Here is a 24,122-nt window from a genome sequence, read left to right as displayed (position 1 = left end):
TTTATAATTAAAAATATTATTTTTTAGGCTTGTGAATTTTAACTAATAACTTTTTTAAGATATATTTTTTTTTCATTCATGGATATAATGAAATATTGTATTGACTTCTATAGATCTTTGATTATAAATTTTTTATTCAAATCGATAAACTCTAATATGATTACTTATGTAATACACGAATACAAATATGGATTAACATGATAAAAATAAAATAAATAATAGTTTTAAAATATAATTTTTTATATAACCAAATTAAGAAAATGTTTTGATACAAAAAAATTTAAACATCCCAACGAATTTTTCTTAGTATATGATTACCCAGTGATAGATGGATACAAATATGAATCAACGTAACATAAATAGATTATATAATAATTTTAAAAATACAATTTTTTATACTTTCAATTTGAAAAGAAAATGAAAGGTGTTTTAATATAAAAATAAATATAAATTAAAATATGTTAAATATCTAAGACTCTTGTAATAAAAAGTCCAAATGATTTTATATGATACTTGTGTTGATAGATAAATATAAATATGAATTAGGCTAACATAAATATAATATATAATAGTTTATAAAATATAATTTTTATAATTTCAAATTAAAAAAAATGATGCTTTGATATAAAAAAAAATTAGACATCATTCATATAAAACTTGTATGAATTAATTTAAATATAAATATTTTATAGTTTCTTAATATAAAAAAACACAATGATTATTAAAAAAAATAATCATCAAAATGAGTTTGTTCTAGTATGATTACCCGGGTGCATAAAAAATATAAAGATGAATTGATGCAACAAAAGAAGAATATATAATTGTTTAAAAAGTATAACTTTTTATAGATTCATATTAAAAATATGAAGGATGTTTTAATATAAAAAGAAATATAAGCATCATTCTTATAAACAATTTATACATTAATTTAAATATAAATATCTAAGAGTATCTTGATATTAAAAAAATCAATGATTATAAGAAAATCACTCAAATGAATTTGTCCTAATATGATTACCTATGCAACGGATGGATAAAAATATGAATTATCGAGATCAATATCTTGTTATAAAATTTTCATATTTAACAATAGAAATAAAAAAAACTTTAAATTTATAGACAAATGAAATTTAATTCCTTTTTAATAAAAACCAATGGTATATCAATCTTTTGAATCATGTTTTAACAATTGACGTGTAATTAAAGTTTTCTTTAAAGAAAAGATAAGCTTCCCAACCACCCCAAAAAAATATATTGCTTAACCATATGAAGAGTTTACTTCTAATGAGATAATTGTTTTTCTTATATCATAAAAGTTTGCTATAGTTAAAAGTGATGTTATCTCTTAAGTTTTCCTTGTGTAATTGTGGAATTTATTTGTTACAACATGAAATTCTATACTCGCGAAATATTGTTTTTCACCAATGATGCCATTTAGCTTAATATTGAAATCAAAAAAGCATTTATACATGTGTTTGGTTGTAAATAGTTTCAATCTTTATTAGTTTTGAAATATTCACCAATGAGTCATCTAAAATTTTGGGTCACTAAATAAGTATATTTAAATATACTTATCTTATAATTACTATTACAACTACTACTTTTATAGTTAAAAATATTACTTCTTAAGCTTGTGAATTTGAACTAATAACATCTTTAAGATATTTTTTTTTTCATCCATGAATATAATGGAATAATGGAATATTGTATCAACTTCAAGGGATCTTTGATTATAATATGGTCACCGATATAATACACGAATATAAACATGGATTAACATGTCATAAATAAAATATATAATAGTTTAAAAATATAATTTTTTATACATTAAATTGAAAAAATGAAAGGTGTTTTAATATAAAAAGAAACATAAATTAAAATATGAAATATGTAAGACTCTTGCAATAAAAAAACCCAAATGATTATTTATATATATATATATATATATATATATATATATATATATAATCATCCAAATAAATTTGATTTTGAATGGATACGCATGATAAATAAAGATATAAATTAGGGTAATATAAATATAATATATAATAATTTATAAAATATAATTTTTACAATTTCAAATTAAAAAAAGAATGATGTTTTGATATAAAAAGAAATTTAGATATCATTCATATAAGAGTTGTATGAATTAAATTTAAATATAAATATTTAAGATTCTTTAAACATAAATAAAACCCAATGATTATTAAAAAAATTAATCATCCAAATGAATTTGTCCTAATATAATTACCCGAGTGACATAAATGAATATAAAGATGAATTAATGCAACATTAAAAGAATATATTATTGATTAAAAGGTATAATTTTTTATAGACTCATTAAAAATATGAGGATGTTTTGATATAAAAAGAAATAAAAACATCATTCTAATAAAATTGTATTCATTAATTTAATTATAAATATCTAAGAGTCTCTTTACATTAAAATTTTGATGATTATATAAACATCACTCAAATAAATATGTCCTAATTTGATTACTCATGCAACGGATGAATATAAAGGATTTTTATTTGGTTCATGTAATTAATATTTAATATGATTATTTTATATTATTTGTTTAATTTAATTGTTAAACTTTAAATAAATGTCATAGTTCTTGTGTTTAAAGACTAAAGGAGTATATTAAAATAAGATAAAACTTCACAATTAAAGCATGCCTAATCTACCATCGTCACATATATACCATAATATGTTAAAATCATACATAGAGCATAAGTCTCATAATCCACATAACAAAGAAAATCATAACAATCACCACCTCATCAATATCATATCAAGATTCAATCATTAAACACCATCATCATTATGAGTGAATCAATCATCATCACCATAATTTATCCAACAAACACCATCATCATGTAGTATGCGTATGAAATAACGACATTCAACTCTTTTATGGCTCAAATTTTATCTTCCCACAACAATTTCATGATTTCTGCATGTTACACATAAAGTGTGATTTTATATAAAGAAGAAAGTAAAACAAGATGACACTTCACCAGCACTACTTGATAGGAAAATATAAGGTTAAAATATATTTTTCATCCTGAAAAGTTACCGTAGTTCAGATTTAGTCCTTGCAATTTTTTTCTTGTCCCTGTAAAAATCTAATGTACTACTTTTTGGCTTGGAATTAAGTTTGAATAAATCCAAACCTACATGAAATTTTTTAATTTAAATTTTAAAATGCAATTTATGGGAGTTAAAAATTGTCATAAATTCCAAAAAAAAAAATACAAGAATTAAAGAAAAATTTAAAAGAAAAAATTGGGACAAATTAGATCTTAAGTTTGAACAATGAAGAATAAAACTTTGTATGAATGTTCACCACACTTGGCATAGCTGCCTTTGACATTTATTCCCTCTATTCCCAATTCAACAACTACCCACCCCTAATCAAGAACTTCAACTCAATGATGGCCACTCTGTTAATTTCAACAACTTCTTTTTTCTTTCCAACACCACCACTATTTAATTCCCCAAACACTCTTCTCACATCCAACTCATTTAGGTCACCGAGAGAAATGACGTCCCCACCATATTCTATGATGCCATTTATACACACTCTTCCATAACCCAATCTATGATCTCAAATGGAATGCAAATCCCTTTGTTATCCAACCAACTCATTGATGCTTCTTCTCAAGTTTCCATCAAAGACAAACCCCCGATGGAGAATATTTAGTATATGTATTCACCCATGAGATGTTGAAATATAAACTTGATTTTGAGCCTTATTAGTCTAAAAGCCCAATTTCTAGAAACATCGTTAGGCCAAATTCTACAAGAATGTTCTAGAGAAATCTATTTTAAAAGATAATTCTAAAGTAGCATATAGAATGATCTATAATTTGTGAGTAAGATTGTATCTACGAAGAAAGTTATAGAGAATTATTTGCAGTCATTAAATTCAGTGTGTGTTAACAAAATCCTAACCATTGGTTTAGGAGGAGCCTCTAATATAAATAGGGGTGATGTCTTAGAGTTTGTATCAAATCAAGCCAAAAATGAAGAATCATTTATACAAATAGTATCTTCTTCTAAAATGTCTAATCTCTCCCATTCTCAAATATTTCTTACACTACTAAAAATTTCATTTCAACAAATAGGCATCAAAGCTAAAAGGTCCTTTATAAGGAGATGGCAAGTAGCGGCATGGTTCCATTCCAAGTTCCAATGCTCAACAAGAACAACTATGAAAATAAGAGCATGAAGATGAAGGCTATCCTTGGCACACAAGATGTTTGAGAGATAATAGAGAAAGGCCATACCGAGCCAGGGAATAAGGATAGTCTCTCTCAAAATCAAAGGGATGGTTTGAGAGACTCAAGAAAGAGAGACAAGAAGGCTTTCTATCTAATCTATCAAGGATTAGATGACAATGCTTTTGAGAAGGTTTCAAAAGGAAATTTGGCAAAAGAAGCATAAAAGACGCTTCAAACCATATACAAGGAAGTGAATCCAGTCAAGAAGGTATGTTTTCAAACATTGAGAGCCAAGTTTGAAATGTTTCATATGAAATAAAATGAAGTCATCTTTGACTATTTCTCTAGAATTTTAACAATCACCAATCAACTTAAGAGAAATGGTGAAAATATTTATTATCTAAAAATTATGGATAAAATTCTTAGACCGTTAGATCCAAAGTTCGAACATATTGTCACCATCATCGATGAAACAAAAGATTTGTAGGCTATAACCATTGAGCAAATTTTGGGCTCATTACAAGCTTATAAAATAAAGGAAGGGATCATGGAACAACTACTTCAGACACAAGTTTATTCAACCAGCGAAGAAAGTAGCCAAAATAATAGAAGCCAACAAGGATGAGGTTGTAGTGAAGATCAAGGAAGAGGACAAGGTCATGGACAAGGACAGGGCCATGGGCAAAGCTCAATAAATTTCAAAGAGGAGAAATCTCAACAAGAGGTCATGGCCAAGACAACTCAAGATCAAGGTATGACAAGTCAAATGTGAAATTTTACAATTGTGGCAAGTTTGGTCCTTATGCTTCTAAATGTAGAGCTCCTAGCAATGATAGAGTTGAAGAAAAGGAAAACTACGTTGAAGAACAAAGTAAAGAAGGTGATCCTTTATTGATGACTTGCACGACTGATGAAAGAAGAAAAGACAATAAATGGTACCTAGACACTGGTGCAAGCAATCATATGGGTAGTAAAAAGATCATGTTGGTGGAGCTTGGTGAATCGATGAACGAAAATGTGGCCTTTGGAGATGAATTCAAGCTAGAAGTGAAAGGAAGGTAATATTCTTATCCGTTTGAAGAATGGTGAGCATCAATTCATCTCAAATGTTTATTATGTGCCGAATATGAAAAGTAATATCTAAAGCTTGGGGCAATTCTTAGAGAAAGGTTATGATATTCGCTCAAAAGACAATAACCTTTCTATAAGAGACAATGCAAGTAATTTGATTGCTAAGGTGACAATGTCAAGAAATAAAATGATTTTGCTCAACATTCAAAATGATGTCGCAAAATATCTTGAGATGTGCTACAAGGATGCATCTTGGCTTTGGCATATTCAATTTGGGCATCTCAATTTTGAAGGATTAATTAGAGTTGCTCTCCAAGAAAGAAATAGTGAGAGGATTGTCTTGCAATAGTAACCCTGATCAAGTGTGCGAAGGATGCCTACTTGGTAAGCAATTCAAGAAAAACATTTCAAAGGAGTCTAACTCAAGAGCTAAAAAATTATTGGAACTTATGCATATAGATGTGTGTAGTCCTATCAAGACAAGCTCACTTGGAAGGAGCAATTATTTCCTTTTCTTTATTGATGATTTTTCAAGAAAATCATAGTACTTTTTCTGAAGCATAAATAAGAGGTGTTTGAGAATTTCAAAAAGTTCAAAGCCCTTGTTGAGAAGGAAAATGGCCTTGAGATCAAAGCCATGAGATTCGATCACGGTGGAGAATTTACATTGGATGAATTTCAAAAGTATTCTGAAGATCATGAAATTCAATGACCCTTAATAGAACCGAGATCTCCCAAGCAAAATGGAGTCGTAGAAAGGAAGAATAGAATAATATTAGACATGGCGAGGAGCATGCTCGAGAGTAAAATACTTCCAAAGGAATTTTTGATAGAAGGAGTGACTTGTATAGTTTATCTTTCCAACCAGTCTCCAACAATAAGTTTATGGGAAAAAACACCACAAGAAGCATGGAGTGGAAAGAACCCCGACATTTCACATCCAAGAGTCTTTGGAAGCATTTCCCATGAGCACGTACTAGATGAGAAAATAAGCAAGTTGGATGACAAAAGTAAGAAGTACATCTTCATTAGTTATGACTCAAATTCCAAAGGCTACAGGCTCTACAATCCTAATTCGGGGAATACAATCATCACTCAAGATGTCAATTTCAACGAAGAAGGAGAATGGGATTAGGGACCACATGATGGAACCTACAACTTTTTTTGTGTTTCAAAGAAGTAATAAAGGATCCTAGTATCCCATCAACTTCACCAATTGCAAATACTCAAGAAGATGAAAGATCTAGTTAAATAGTTCCATGCTTCAAGAGCTTACAAGAAATTTATGAGGTAACCTAAAATCAAGATAATCTTACTCTTTTTTGTCTATTTGTTGATTGCGAACCCATGAGCTTCCATGAAACCATTGAGAACAAGAATTGGAAAATTGCTATAGATGAAGAAATAAAGGCAATCAAGAAGAACGACACATGGGAGCTTGTTTCACTTCTAAATTTGTCAATGGTAGGTGAAAGTTATTGTTGGACATGTGGCCTTAGTTATCTTAAGAAGTGGTGAATTAATTTCTAAATGCTCTCTCAAAAGAAATCCTTGGCCAAACACTTGCAAAATTTATAAGGATTCTTACATGATCTTAAATTGTAATATCCTTCTTTTAAAGAGAGAATTCCTCTTCTTTCTTCTTATTCAATGTAATTGATTTAGGGACCGAGGGTCTCTTAAGTTGTAAGGAATGCTGAACACAAGGGAATGGTTGTCCCTGTGTGGTTCAAACTTTGTAAAGGATTTTTACAAAGATAGTGGAAAATCTCAAATGGGTTGCTTGAGTACTGGACGTAGGCAACGGACTTTGCCAAACCAGTATAAAACTGAGTTTGCATTCTCTCTTCCCTTATCTCATTTATTTTGTTATAATCAATTTTGTCTTCCATGTTTAAAGAACATTATTAAATTGATTGTTGCTCCTTCTGCATTCTGAGTCTATCTCATTTAGAAGGGAGTTAAAAGTTTGTTAGTGGGAAATTAATTCACCTCTTCTTAAGATAACTGAGGCCACATGTCCAACAAGTGGTATCAGAGCAGGATTCTTGTATAAAGTTTAAAAACTTCAAGAATACTTGTTAGTTTAATAATACCATTTTCTTTAAAAAAAAATTAAAAAACAAAATTATAAAATTTAATTTAATAAATAAGTAATTTTAAAAATAATTAAAAAAATTATATAATATAATATTTATTTTTTATAATATTTAAAAATTTTTTAAAAAAAAAAACAAAAAAGGACAGAGAGTTGGGTATAGATGGCATAGCTATATAACTTGTTTGTTCTGAGTAGTCCCTTGGCCACGTTGATTTGCAAACTAGTGTAGATTGACCACTTTTAAAGCACAAATTTCGAAGTAGTATATATTGAAAATTAAATTGTAAGGTAGTGTAGATTGGGAAAAAGCAAGAGAGACAGAGTGTATTGGCGGAAAAAAAAACCAAAAAATTATACTCTAATTTTACCCAAATTTTTTATTTTTCTTTATCTGTATATTTTTCTTTAAAAAAATAAAAAACAAAATTATAAAATTTAATTTAATAAATTAGTAATTTTAAAACCAATTAAAAAATTATATAATATAATATTTATATTTTATAATATTTTAAATTAAAAAAAAAACAAAAAGGAGAGAGTGTGTAGATTGGGAATTAAATTACAATGTAGTGTAGATTGAGTAAAAGCAGGATAGAGAGGGTGTATTCACGGAAAAAAAACCACAATTTTTTAGTTAAGTTGTATGTACTTTTGTAGTTAAATTTATGTGCTGTTTATATTTAGTTTGTTATGTTCGTTAATTTAAAAAATAAGAAAATTAGTTAGTAGAATTAAAACAAACTAAAAAACACAGTAAAAAATAATGAAACACGTTAAAAAAATACAGTGGGTTATGATCAAGGGAGAAAGAGGACTGCAAATGGTCGTCCCGTCTCGACTCGCATTCCTACCGAGATGAAAAATGAATGAGAAAGTAGTAAAAAATGTGGAATTTGTCGGCAACATGCTCATAACAGAAACAATTGTCCTAATATATCTTCATTTAAGTTTTTTCTTAGTCAAGTGTAATTGTTTAAGTATTTTATTGATAATGCAATATAATGTTTTTCTATAAATAAATTGTTGAACAAAAAGTCTTCTCATTTTTAATTAAATCTAATGACATAAACAAACTAATTATATTTAGTAATATAATTATATTATAAAATTCAGATTTTAAATAAAAATATTCACCTAAAAATATGTTAAGTTAATTAAATAATAAAATAAAAATAATTATATTTAATAATATTATTTTATTTTAAAAAATTAAAAAACAAAATTATAAAATTTAATTTAATAAATAATTAATTTTAAAACCAATTAAAAAATTATATAATATAATATTTATATTTTATAATTTTTAAATTAAAAAAAAAACAAAAAAAAGAGAATGTGTATATTGGGAATTAAATTACAAAGTATAAATTGAAAAAAAAAGTAAGAGAGAGATGCATTCACTTAAAAAAAACCCATTCATTTACTATCCTCTTAACATGTGATTTTGAAGTAAAGGGACGTTAAATAAAACTTCATAAAAATTAATCAGATATTTTTACTATAAATTGATTACAGAATAAAAGACTTTAATTTGTATACCAAACAAGACTCTTGAAATAGAAAACGCGTCTTTGTCACTTAGATGCCTCCTACTTAACCAAGAGAAAAATTCATCCAAAAAAAAAAAAAACTTAAGCAAGAGAAAAATTCACCAAAAAAAAAAAAAACTTAAGCAAGAGAAGCAGAAAATGTCAATGTTCAACATTTATTGGTTCTTGACCTTGATTTTGTGAAGAACAAAATCTACGTGTTATAATAGTTTTTTATAGAAGCAACTTAAAAAGTAAATTTTATATATTTTTAATTTTTTGTATAAAATTGTTATAATTGAAGAGTTATCTTCTTTCTTTTATTTGATACAATTGACTGTTCTGAGTATCATAAGAGAAACAAGATTTTTTTGAAACAAAATCATCAAATAGTCCCATGGAGCAGAATCATGGTTTGGGTATTGTTGAAGGATCAGAATTTTCTCATCTTGATTAATATAGGCGGATAGTTGGACGCCTTATTTACCTTTGTTTAACTATACCAAAATTGTCTTATTGTGTTTACATATTGTCTCAGTTCATGCATCAACCTAGACAAGAGTATTAGGAGGCTGATGTGAGTAGTAGGGAATCCAGAACAAGGTGTGTGCTCTTGAGTAGAAATTTTGATTTGCAATTGACGGCCTAGTGTAATTCAGAATGGGGAAGTCGTCTCCATACTTACATATCTTCTCATTCTCATGTAACATCCTAAAATTTTAATATAATAATTGTTATTAATTTTAATTAAAATAATTATGATAATATATATATATATATATATATATATATATATATATATATATATATATATCTTTGAAATATTGAATAAAAAGATTATGTATCTTTTAAGTACTTTATTGAGTTTTATAAATAAAAAAGATTAGTCAGTTAATATAAAAATTGTTGAGATTATTTTATAATTATAAAAGAAAGCGTGACTCTTTCATATCCTAATTAAGAGGATTAAAAAGATTATTATTATTGTAAAAATAATTATTCTATTAATAATATAGCATTGTATATCTAGTTTGGATAAGATATTTGTTACATGTAAAATTGTGATAATTGACAATGATTTAAATTTTACCATGGTTTATCTTAATATATCTTGAAAGAAAATAAAATATTAGATAATTTTAATAATCAGGTAAATCAAGATAATAAGTAGGAAAAAAAAGAAAGATTTGATTAGCCAAATCTACTAAGAATATATCTCATGTGACCTAATCTTAAATTATATATCCTTGTATTATATAGGAATAAATAATTCTCTTCTTCTAAAGTTTTATAGACAGTCTCTTAGAAAATAAAAAATTAGTAAATTATATAGGATTGAGAAGAAAGAAGAAACAAAAAGAATCTTGTTGTCCCAGTAGAAGAAGAATAATAAGTGAAACGCGTGAATTACTATGTGTTTCAAGAAGTGAGTAAAATGACCTTCTTTTTCTAAACTTTCATGATATAGATTTTAGAAATACATCTTTTTGAGTTTACCAATGATAAATCGATAAATTGATACATTGATATTTGTGTCAATTAATCCATTGATGATGCAAAATTTAGGTTCCGTCGTATCATTGCATGACATTATTTAAGGGTCTGATATAACCATATTCACATGTAATTGTTACTATTCGTGGGGTTTGATTTAATTTTACAAAAGGGGTATTATAATGTACAAATCTTCATTGGTTACATATTTAATCTTGGAATTTATTTAAAAATTCATGAATAAGTTTGCTTGAGTTTTGTGTTTAGCTATCATATATATCAACTAAAATATATTTAATATTGTGTGTGTGTTTTATTTCATAGTTAATTATTAATTGACTCTCATGATGTTATAATTTGGGGTATGACTTTGTAATTTATTAGTCATCTTTTAGGAAGTGGTGACAATGTATATTTTATTGAAAATTGAATATCCAAAAGATATTTTCATTTGGGATGAGAGAAAGATATGAGATATCTCCATCTGAGATGAGGATGAGATTATAGATACCTTCATATGGGATGGGAAAGAGATTCTTGACACCTTCATCTATGATGAGGTAGACAGTGAGATGTCATTGCATGGATATAAACTCATAGATCCTTTAAAGAATTTGAGATGCACATCCGTTCTAAAAACCAAAAAGTTGAGTCTAGTGATCATAGAAATCACTAAGTTGTGTTGTAATACTTGTTAGTTTACAACTCATGATCACTATCTGGAAAGTAAAGACTGCCTGCAATACATGTTGGACTAACACAAATGATCTGCAATAAGAACAAAGGCCAAATATACATCATTTCCAGACATCATATGATGTTTTAGGAAGTGCTTGGCCTAATTTATTTTGGGTTTCTCTTCTCCTTAATAAGAGAAGCTGGACTCAAACAGAATTCTAATCCCACACTTCTACTGTGGGACTCAAGTCTCGTACCTTGCAATTGGATCCAAATATGACCTCTCCAATCTATTTAGATATTTTAAAGGATCATAGAAATCCCTCCAACAGAGGCATGGACACAAAGAAGCCATTATATTATATAATGCTTAGTTGGATGTTACTGACTCATGGATGAGTGGTGCCAGGGCTAATTAGTTCTGATTTAGAAGATGGTTCCTCTTGTAATTCATACTGTACATAATATAAACATATGCATGTACTGATGAAAATTCACACATACTTTTCCTCACTTATATTTCATATAAGATTTATGCAGAAAGAAACCTTGGCTTTTTTACATCCTCTTTAAGCTGCACATGTTGTCCCCTGTCTAATGGAACGACTTTTACAACTTTATTGGCCAAAACACTATAATACTCTCCAGAACAAAATGAAGCAATGAGATTATCTTTGTCTGGAACTCTCTGCAAAAAGCCCACCTGCTTCTGCCGATCACCTTCCCACCCATTTGTTGGAGTTATGGAAGTTTTTCTAAACTTCACCCAGTCTCCCAATTCAAATCTAAAACAATAAACAAAAATTATAAAAAAATAGTTGGATGTGGTTAGAAAATAAATATGATATCACATCTATTGAATTTATGGGGCTTAAGGTAGGAAAGGAGGGAAAGAGAAAAAGAAGGAGCTAAATTGTATTGTTTTCTCAGTGAAGGTTCTTGATAGTATTCCATTAGATTACAGACACTGGCACTTATTTATACTATGAATTAGGTCACTTACAGGTGTAGTTCTATGCTACAAGTGCAAAAAGCACACTAAGACAATAAACTCCTAACCCTACTTAAATAAGGAAAATAATTAAAAACATAATGAAGTTAGGAAACAGCTAAAATTTCTTCCTATATTCGAGAGGTAATTGATATGACAAAATTCAAAGATTTCCTACGATATTCTAAAATATTTTAAGACATACAATGAAGATATTTCAAGAACAGTAAATAAAAAAAATAATAATAAAATGTCGTTGCCTTACATTGCAGGAGAGAGACAAACTCCTTTCTTCATGAGTGCCTCCATCAGATCTTCTGATATCCATTCTCGGGGAAGGACATCCAAGATGTCACCTAGAGTCTTGCCACTGTAATAAAACATAACTCTATAAGTCATAGGAGGGACTTTCTTTTGGAATGGAAAAATGAAAGTTGCCAAAGTTTTCTAAAAGGATGGACAAAAGTTTTTCAGATGGTTAAAAGATGAAAAAAAATGTAATCAAAATCTAATGAGAATGAGTGCACAGAGCTGCAACTTGCCAGTAGTTTCTGACTATCAGCATTAGGATTCCCAAGCATACAATGAGCCAATCAAGATTTTCACGTATCATTTTTGCTGTTCATGCTGCTATATGGAGAGCAGTGTTACCATCATCATCCTGAGACAAAATAAACAGCTTAGAACTTTAAATTAGAAACATAATAGCAAAACTTATTTCAGACAATAGGCGGACACTAGAATGTCAACTTTCAAATATTTATAGCATGTAACAATTTTTTGTTAAAAAAACATATTCCACCCTGTTTATCCTTGTGCATGTACACAAGCCAGCCTAAAATGTAAAAGATAGATATGATAAAGACAACAGTAAATCAAAACTAATGCCTACTTACTGTTTAGGATAAAAGGTAGATTTAAAGTTTATGCACTTTTCAGTGTTGGTACAGAAGTTACGCTAGTAACACTTTAACAACCCCTGAACTCTGGCTCACTATTGAGGAGTTAAAATGAATGGTGAGGTTTCATTTGTAAAACTTCATCCTCCAGAAGTTCGGTGCAATCTAAAAACTGTCATTGAGAAGATTTTAGTTCCAGTCAGGTGCTACTTGTAACTGCCTAGTTGTCAATTTTAGAGTGCACCATAAAATGTTATGAACCAACTCTTAGTTTGAGATATTATGTACTAACTTTTTGAAGAGGATAAACCTCAAATTGTTAAATTGCAATTTGTCTGACAGATTAAATGCCTGCAATGGAAGCAAACACTAAACTTTCAAGTTTCAACTATATCATTAGATCTCAAATATTCCCAAACAGATGACAATTGTATAAACTTAGAGAGACTTCAATATTCCATTCTACATTTTCAACAGCATATGTAACTTTTTGAGTTCTAATAAGAATCATGTCCCTTAGATTAGTCAGTCCCCCAACCATTTATAACCATATAAATTATCATTAGGCTTAATTTACTCTGTGACGAAGTGGCTGACTACAGTGAACTGGAGACTGAACTCAGCAATCAATCAGTCATATGATGAAGTTCAATTCCAAATCTACTATAATCAAATAGAAAAATCATTTTATAATGTATCAGAGAGATCAAGAGGAAAAAAGAAATAAGATCAAAGCACCATATATTCGTTTTGAAACAATACAATAATAAGAGATATGAAACTTTGCCTTTATATTTACTTTTGGAATCAAATTTTAATTTATGACATTATTAATTAAAATTAACTAAACTACTTTGATTGGTCTTGATGAATTAATTATTTGTTTCTTATATAAAGAACCAACAGTAGTATAACACTTAGTGTAATGCTGTAGTTAAACAGAGTAAATTCAGAACTTGAATTAAAACCTGCAAATTGCAATCTGCCCCAATACATAGAAGTAGTTCAACACATGACTTAGCACCCCTAGCTAAGGCTATGTGAAGAGGAATGCCATTGTGCACATTACGAATGTTCACATCAACACCAGCAGCAAGAATAACCTACTCAACACCAAAAAAAAGAAGTTAGTTAACATCAGATACAAAAGGCACATACTTCATATTCCAACATGATATTGAATATTGATGGATATTTAATCATTCTAATCAAGAATCTGGTTTACTCACCTTAACCAATTTAACATCGTCAATCATAACAGCTGTATGCAAAGCTGTCCGCCCATGCTGTGAATGTTGAGCAGATGGATCTGCTCCGCAGAAAGCAAAATTTGCACCTATTCTCTCTCCTCTATATTTTGCATGAGCAAACAAAATCAGATGACTTAACTATTTTAGAAAACAGAAGCTTTATTAATTATTAGCATAAATTAGGAATACCTACTAGAAGAAAATATGCACTGAACTTTGTTTGGAATAAAAAAAAACAGCAATAACAACAGGTATGAATAAAAAACTATAATAGCCCAATCAACAGACAATATGAATTCTAAAATCATTATCAAGTATCAACCAATAATCCCAGATATTCATACCACTTTCATGATCTTTCTTGGAGGCAGCAGCCATCCACAAAGCAGTGCTCATAGGGCTTGGGATGTCATGTCAATTGATTCAGCAATCTCATCAGAAGTTGCAACTTCAGCAATCCCATGTTTGAATTTAGATATCATTCCAAGTTGTCACACACAAGTGCAGCAGTCTGCAACATCAAAAGTGTAAAACTAGATGATCACAGATGCATGTGAGGCGAAATGATATCTATATTCAAACACCCACACAGAAACAAGAATGCATTTAAAATGTTGCAATCCCATATAGAAATTCCAACAAATATGAGAAGAAATAAAACACCCAAGAACTAAAAAACTAACCCCCAGAATTATGATAAAAAGAAGCAATTTCCTTTAAAATTAGCTAAAATACCAGCTTCAGTGGTATTTAACTTGCTATTATATGATTGACCTACAGCATATGCTTTCAGTTTCCTAGAAGCATTGAAGGGGATGTGAATCATCGCATTCAAGCAGGATGGATGAAATGGAGAAAAGCATCGGGGGTGTTATGTGATGCAAAGGTACCGATCAAGCTAAAGGGAAAGTTTTATCGGACTGCGGTAAGACCGGCAATTTTGTACGGAACAGAATGTTGGGCGGTCAAGAGCCAACATGAGAATAAAGTAGGTGTAGCGGAGATGAGGATGTTGCGGTGGATGTGTGGTAAGACTCGACAGGATAAAATTAGAAACGAAGCTATTAGAGAGATGGTTGGAGTAGCGCCTATTGTAGAGAAGATGGTGGAAAATAGACTTAGGTGGTTTGGGCATGTAGAGAGAAGACCGGTAGACTCTGTAGTGAGAAGAGTAGACCAGATGGAGAGAAGACAAACAATTCGAGGCAGAGGAAGACCCAAAAAGACTATAAGAGAGGTTATCAAAAAGGATCTCGAAATTAATGGTTTGGATAGAAGTATGGTACTTGATAGAACATTATGGCGGAAGTTGATCCATGTAGCCGACCCCACCTAGTGGGATAAGGCGTTGTTGTTGTTGTTGTTGTTGTACTACTTAAATAAGGACAAAGAAGAGGTGGCCATGGTTGATTCAGACAGGAATAATTGATTTTTTTCTTTCCAGTTTTCCCATCAGCAATATCACAGTGCAGAAATCTTCTACTGTGGTTTATTCAAAGTAAAAGAATAGACTACCATCTTTTACATCTAAGAAACCATTCCTTTGCCCTAGATATATTACGACCAGACCCAACTTACTCATGAGGAAAAACAAAACAACGGATACAGGTATAAAAACCCAAGCTTCACAAAGACATTTGTCAAAGTATCCTGATGATATCTATAATCTATCAGTATAGTCTAGCATGAGAGCAAAAACAAATGGAATATAACACCAACAACTTAATAATTACTCTATCCAAAGTAAAAATAGTACTAGTGATAAGAAATAAGAACCATGTAGATCTATTCTCTATACAAAGGTCGTCAAATAAAACAATGATCATATCATCATACTATTGTAAGTATTCATATATTATGTAATTTATAAATAAATAAAAAATCTCTATTTACAAATATGGTTATTCTGAAACTTGATTACTAAAATTATTGTAATATAAAGCATTACAATATGATTTTTTTTTCCTTTTGCTGACAAAAGCTCACACTAAAAACTCAATAGAATAAGGAACCAGAATGACAAGGGACTGTTGATTAAACCTAGATAATGCACAGAAGATGAAAAAAAATCAGTAAAGAGGTCTGCCAGTGCTAGGGGGAAACCAACAACCTGTTTGTTTAGCCCGCAGACAACATACATCAATAAAGAACTATCTATTGAAAAGGTAAGATCCATGACCTCTAAATTTGGAGAGAACTATGGAAGACCACAAACAAAATTTGGCATCAATAAGATAGTGTCCACCAGCAAATTAGAAAGTTTTTCAGTGGAATCAAAATTCAGAAGGAACGCACCATAATGAAGAGATAATAAGAATAAATGTCACTTATGTAAGATATTGAGCATTAGCAGCAATTATTCATTATACATTAAAGGATTTTAGAGAAATATATTGTCATTCTGTTCCAATTCCTATCCTAAATTGTACTCAATTGTACAAGCAGCTAAGAAATTACAGAAGTAGTTTGTATCAATTTTATCCAGCTAAGGTGCATGTTTCGACATGAGTTTGCTGCTCCATGCTAGAGAAAAGCCATGCTGTCATTGCAGTGGACTGAGACAGCTAAAGTGCATGTTTCACATTGATCATTGGATATGCAAAATTGATGAGTAAGATCCGTTTCTTTCTGTACCTCTGGAGTCCTAGACTGATTGACAAGTTTGGCAAACACATTTTAAGCTTAAGAAGAAAATTGATGGGAAATCTATACTTAAGACATATTCTTTGGATTCAAGATGGCAATTGATCCATTTCCCCCATTTTCCAGTATCACAAGGGCACAGTCAGCGGACTTCTTGTTGGTTAATTTTGAAAATCGAGATAATCCTGGATAAATCTGAAGTCGTGTATAAACACTTTCAGATTGAATCAAATTTCGGGGTTCAACCAAAATTGTTCAATCGGATAAAATCAGAAGATTATAATTCAAGAGTTTTGTTTTGGTCTTGTATGTTTTTCACATGTTATGCTTTCTGAACCAGGATGATTATTTATAATCAAAGAACAGGTGGTTTTTGGCGGTTGAAGGAAGTTATGGAAGTTTTATCCTTTAAAATAAAACGGTTGGCGGTTGATGGAAGTTTATCTTTTTTAAAAAAACTTTCTTTTCTTGAAAAATAACTTCCATGTAACTTCCAAAATTTGACTTCCATGTAACTTCCAAAATTTGCTTAAACCGAGCATCTCGTTATTACATTAAAACAAGCGTGCACTCTTATTTTAACATAATAAAGAGATCAATTACACTAAAATGTCCAACAAACCTCCCCCATTTTAGTGTAATTACCGATCAAATCACCAAAGTCATAACATACAACAAACTACTGCATAGATGAAATATCGTGACGATTGAATTTCATCTTAGCAAATTACACGTTTCAAATATTCGAATATCAGGGTGTCACTAAGGATTGAACCCTTTCTATTCATAATGAATACATGAAGATAATCTGCACAATAGTTTATAACATTACTCTTGCTCGACACTAGTTTTACTAGCCTGTGTCCCTATCCTTCATAAGCATATCAAAGCCAAGTCCCAGCTTCTTGAAGCGGCTAAACTTCATGCTTATATAGGTAGTCCTTTTCTTTCTTGCACCTGTAAATGCAATTTTTCAAAAGAACCATTGAGAAGTTATACTTCAACCTCCTTAACTTACAGAACCGAACACATTCCTTTTGGGATAATTTCGATGATGTGTTCCAATCTCTACATGTTAAGCTTTCCACATTGAATTCAGCACCTAATGTCATATTAGATGGGAATTGGGTATCTTAACATAAGAGATTTCAGATGGACTTTAATCCTAATCCCACAGCCGACCTTTTCACGAGATCTCTACTTAACCCTTTGGTTAAATGATCGGCCAAATTATGCTGAGTTCTCACAAACTCCACTGATATCACACCATGCATGATTAACTCCCGAACTATGTTGTGTCTAACACCCAAGTGTCTAGACTTCCCATTATACACTTGACTATATGCCTTAGCCAAAGTTGCCTGACTATCACACCTGATAGACATGGGAGGTATAGGTTTGGGCCACAATGGAATCTCATAGATCAGATTTCTTAGCCACTCAGCTTCTTTACCAGCTGCTGCTAAAGCTACAAATTCAGATTCCATTGTTGAATTTGTAATGCAGGTCTATTTCTTGGATGCCCAAGATATAGCACCTCCTCCAAGGAGGAATACTCAACCACTTGTGGATGAATAATCCTCCATATTGGTTATCCAACTTGCATCAGAGTAACCTTCAATAACCGAAGGAAATCTAGTATATGTCAAACCATAATCAATGGTTCCCTTTAAGTATTTGAATACTCTATTCATAGCTTGCCAATGATGAGAACTAGGATTACTTGTAAACCTACTGAGTTTAGCAACAACATAAGCTATATCAGGCCTAGTACTAATCATTGCATACATGAGTGATCCTATCGCCCTTGAGTATTCAAGTTGAGACAATGCTACACCTTTATTAGGTAATAGCTTCAGGTTAGGATCAATGAGAGTACTTACCGGAGAACAATCTTTAAAATTAAATTTCTCCAATATCTTCTCAATATAATGTGATTGAGAGATGAAAATACCATTGTTTCCACGTTTAATCTTTATTCCTAAGATCACATCCGCCTCCCCCATATCTTTCATATCAAACTTAGAAGACAAAAATGCCTTAGTTTCATCAACTTGATCTTGGTCGGTACCAAAGATCAACATGTCGTCTACATACAGACAAATGATAACTCCTTTGCCATGAGTATCAAACTTGCTGTATAGACATTTATCTGCTTGGTTTATAACAAAACCACTAGACAACACAACCTCATCAAATTTTTGATGCCATTGCTTAGGCGCTTGTTTCAAGCCATAAAGAGATTTCATCAGTTTACACACCTTATTTTCATTTCCTGGCATAACAAACCCTTCAGGTTGTTTCATGTATATCTCTTCATCCAATTCACCATTTAAGAATGCAGTTTTCACATCCATTTGGTGAATCATCAGATTGTGGATAGCAGCAAGTGCTAACAACAGTCTAATAGTGGATATCCTAGCAACAGGAGCATATGTATCGAAAAAATCAATACCCTCCTTTTGCCTAAAGCCTTGGATAACCAATCTGGCTTTGTACTTGTCAACAGTACCATCCACTTTCATCTTTCTCCTAAAGATCATCTTACATCCTAATGGCTTACATCCAGGAGGTAAGTCAACCAATTTCCAGGTATTATTTTGCATGATGGAATCCATCTCACTTTGGATTGCTTCTTTCCAGAATACAGCATCCCTTGAAGCCATTGCTTCACTAAAAGTCTTTGGGTCTTCCTCAACATTAAGGCAATATTGATATTGAAATTCAATATCATTCCTTGACCCTTCAACCAAATAGAGTTGAAAGTCATCACCAAATGACTTAGCTTTTCTTACTCTCGTACTCTTTCTAGTTTCAGTACTAGTTAAAGGTATATCCTCAATATTAACTGAGACTTTCGACATGGAATTCATGTCCTTTGGCCTAGGTATAGATGTAAACCTTTGTTCATCAAAGATAGCATCTCGTGACTCTATAATCGAGTTCACAGCAACAGAATCATTAGATTCTAGCACATAGAATCTATATGCTTTAGAATGTTCAGCATATCCAATAAATATGCAATCTATACCTCTTTCACCTATGGTTTTCCTTTTAGGTTCTGTAAGCCTGACTACAGCCCTACATCCCCAAATTTTGAGATAACTCAAATTTGGTGTCTTTTTGTGCCAAAGTTCATATGGGGTAACCTTATTCCTTTTGTTAGGAATTCGGTTCAACAAGTAACAGGCTGTCAACATAGCCTCACCCCAAAATCCTTCACTTAAACCCGAATAGGATAACATGGAATTCACCATTTCTTTCAAGGTTCTATTCTTCCTTTCGGCTACACCATTCTGTTGTGGTGTATAGGGAGCTGTAGTTTGATGTATTATTCCAGTAGATTGAAAATAAACCGGATCATAATACTCACCTCCCCTATCCGTACAAAGAGTTTTGATTAGCCCATTTTGATGAAGTTCTACCTCTTTCTTATAAATTTTAAATTTATCAAGAGCTTCATCTTTTGTATTTAATAAATATACATAACAATACCTTGATGCATCATCAATAAAAGTAACAAGATATTTTTTATGACCTAATGATGGAGTAGCATGCAAATCACACAAATCACTATGAATAAGGTCTAAGACTTTAGTCTCACTTTTAACATCCTTAAAAGGTTTCCTAGTGATCTTGGTCAACATGCAAGTTTTGCATTTTTCAATGTTCATATCAAAAGGAGGAATCATACTTGTTTTTGACATATCTTTTAATCTTTTGTAATGAACATGTCCTAATCTAGCATGCCAAATTTCTGATTTTGTCATATTAGTTATAGAACTACACGAGGCCATACAAACAGATTCATGAACAAAAGGAACATCAATGTTTAATTTAAACATTCCATTACAACGATAACCAAATCCAACAAACGAACCATGTCTTGACAAGATGTACTTGTCACTTTCAAGTACTTGCTTGAAACCACAATTATTTAAAACCATACCAGACAATAAGTTCTTACGAATACCAGGTACAAATAAGACATTATCCAAATACAAACTTTTTCCGGAAGTAAAAACTAAATTCACACAACCTAATCCTAGGATTGGTTCAGTTGCAACATTGCCCATCTTCACAATAGAGCCATCATCGATTGGTCTAAATTCCTTGAACCAACGACGATCTTTGCACACATGGCTTGTTGCTCCCGAATCAAACCACCAAGCAACGTCATCATCCTGCACATAGAATGCATCAGATATTAGTGATACATAATTTGAATTCGTATTCGAATTAAAATTATTCACTACAATCTGACCTTGTTGCTTTTCAGGATCATTAGACCCACTTGGACCAACCTTGTTCTTTCCTTTGAACACCCGGCAATCCCTCTTTAAATGACCAGGTTTCCCACACTTCCAACAAGACAATTTTGTCTGTTTGTTTGGACCTTTGTTCTTATTTCCTTGAAATTTTCATTTGTTACCTTTAGCATTGTAATTTTGCTTAACTGTTCCACTTTCCTCTACCATATTAACGGAAGAGGAACCTGCTACGGTTTTATTATTGACTTTGTCAATTTCCTGAGCCCTCAGCGACTCCTCAATCATGAAATGACTACCGAGTTAAACCAGAGTCAACTCTTCCTTCTTATGTTTCAAGGTATGCTTGAAGTCTTTCCAAGAAGAAGGCAGTTTATCAATTATAGATGAAACTGCAATGGATTCATCCATTTTCAAATCATGTTGAGTAAACTGACCCAAAATCCGCAGCAGTTCATTATATTGCTCCATAACAGGCCTCGAATCAATCATTTTGTAATTAAAGAAATTACTAACTAAGAATTTGTTACTTGAGGCATCTTCTGCCATATACTTGGATTCAAGAGAGTCCCATAATTCCTTAGCAGACTCAACATTTTGATAAATATCAAAGAGAGAGTCAGACATACCGTTCAGAATATGTCCACGACAAATGTAATCGTCGTTCTCCCATTTCGAACGCTTCCTTGTTTGATCCAGAGTTTCGCCTTCCATATACACCGGCATCGGTGTACTCAGCACATACACCACATTCAATGTTGTCAAGAGAAAGTGCATCTTCTTCTGCCATCTTCTGAAATCCTACCCTTCAAACTTGTCCAACTTTGCAAACTTGCTTGTCATCTTCGAACTATCGTTCGTCATCTCGAAAGATTTGATTCAATCTTTTGTTGGTTAATTTTGAAAATCGAGATAATCCTGGATAAATCTGAAGTCGTGTATAAACACTTTCAGATTGAATCAAATTTCGGGGTTCAACCAAAATTGTTCAATCGGATAAAATCAGAAGATTATAATTCAAGAGTTTTGTTTTGGTCTTGTATGTTTTTCACATGTTATGCTTTCTGAACCAGGATGATTATTTATAATCAAAGAACAGGTGGTTTTTGGCGGTTGAAGGAAGTTATGGAAGTTTTATCCTTTAAAATAAAACGGTTGGCGGTTGATGGAAGTTTATCTTTTTTAAAAAAACTTTCTTTTCTTGAAAAATAACTTCCATGTAACTTCCAAAATTTGACTTCCATGTAACTTCCAAAATTTGCCTAAACCGAGCATCTCGTTATTACATTAAAACAAGCGTGCACTCTTATTTTAACATAATAAAGAGATCAATTACACTAAAATGTCCAACACTTCTTGGGAACTGCTCTATGCAGGATAGATTCACCTTCATCATCCACTGCATTAGGATCAGCTCCAGCTAATAGTAATTCCTGTTATTTTACCATATATTTATATGAATATAGCTCTAGTAAATGCAAAGACGAACCTGAATATGATTAAAGTAAAACATACTCGCATGCATTCTGGTTGGCCATGATGTGCACAAACATGAGCAACAGATGGGCCAAAGCCATCTCTTAATTGTGGCCTCACATTAGCACCTCTTTTGATAAGACTGCGAACGCATTCTGGGGATCCAGCAGCTAATGCATAAGCAAGAGGAGGATCTCCATCTTTGTCCAAGACATCAACATTTGCCTCTTCATACTCCAAAATTGCCTCAACAAGTTCTGCACTGCCACATCTACAAGCTAAGTGGAGAGCAGTTTGTTCATCAGCATTTTGAGCTTCCAGCAGAGAAGATAGGCTGTTGCTGCCATAGTCTGATGCAGCCTTGAAAAGAAGATCACTGTACGGAAAGTACAAAGAAAAAGAATGAATTGCAAAATGAAAATGAAAGCAAGCTCAAGGAAGATTGTTTGTGACTTTGATGCACCAACTGACCTAACACTTCTAACATCCCCGAGACACACATTGATGAAGATGGAATGGGTTTTTCTGAGAAACTTCTAATTCTTGCACAGGGGACAACTCTATCACTGTATTTACAAAAATATAAAACATGTACAAGTCAATTGTTTGGCATCTACGACAACTGCAAATTTGGCTCATTTCCACACCACACATCTAAAACTATAAATAGGCTACATTTTGACTGCTCAATCAGATGCCATAAAAACAGCATAGAAGATACAAGTCATGGATAATTATAATGGGCTTACTTATTTGGGCTTGCAGGAAGGCTGCGCGGCATTCCCTGCGAATGACGGAGAAATATTGCCAACATTGCAGTTAAACTAGGCCTTTTAGATGGCTTGAACTGCAAGCACTCTCCAATCAACCTCCACAAATCACTAGGTATTCCACCACCAACCACACTGGCATAGTGTGGAAGCAGTTTCTTTGCCTTGACAACTGCTTGATAAATTTCCTCCGAACTTAAACCAGCCCAACTACACAAGCATAGAATTTGCGATATGCAACTCTAGAAAACCAGAATGCAAAGAAAAAGAAAAATTGAATGATGAGTTGATCCATGTACGGAACAAAACCCGTGCCCATCTCCACCAGTGTACAACCAAAACTCCAGGCATCAGACTCTGCTGATATACCTATTGCATCATCCCAGAACAAATTTAATGATTTCTTCAGAAGTTGCCCCCAAGCCTCTGGAGCTGTATAATGTGTTTGAGGAGTCATGCTCAGGTTGGCCCTTCCAACAGGAATGCTTCTTCAGAATAGCAGTAATCAGAAATCACAGCAAGGCCAGTTGAATCAAGAAGAAGATTGGATGTTTTTATATTCATGCAAACAATGCCTGCAGCATGTAACTCAACAATCCCTCGTGCAATGTCTGCCCCATATCTACATTCGGGCAAAATTTGATGACACTATTCATACTTCATAGTTATCACAGGCAATTGATATGCAGTAAGGGAGAACTCGAACTTCATGGAAATGGCTTTTA

At 31.6% G+C, this 24,122-nt stretch overlaps 1 pseudogene; it reads right to left on the bottom strand.

The window, feature by feature from the left end:
- Positions 11,544 to 17,034, bottom strand: LOC102665944 (E3 ubiquitin-protein ligase KEG-like; annotated as a pseudogene).

This window comes from Glycine max, chromosome 15 (assembly GCF_000004515.6).
Source record: "Glycine max cultivar Williams 82 chromosome 15, Glycine_max_v4.0, whole genome shotgun sequence".
NCBI lineage: Eukaryota > Viridiplantae > Streptophyta > Magnoliopsida > Fabales > Fabaceae > Glycine > Glycine max.
Note: the sequence above shows the minus strand (reverse complement) of the source record. Positions and strands in the feature narration are given on the sequence as shown.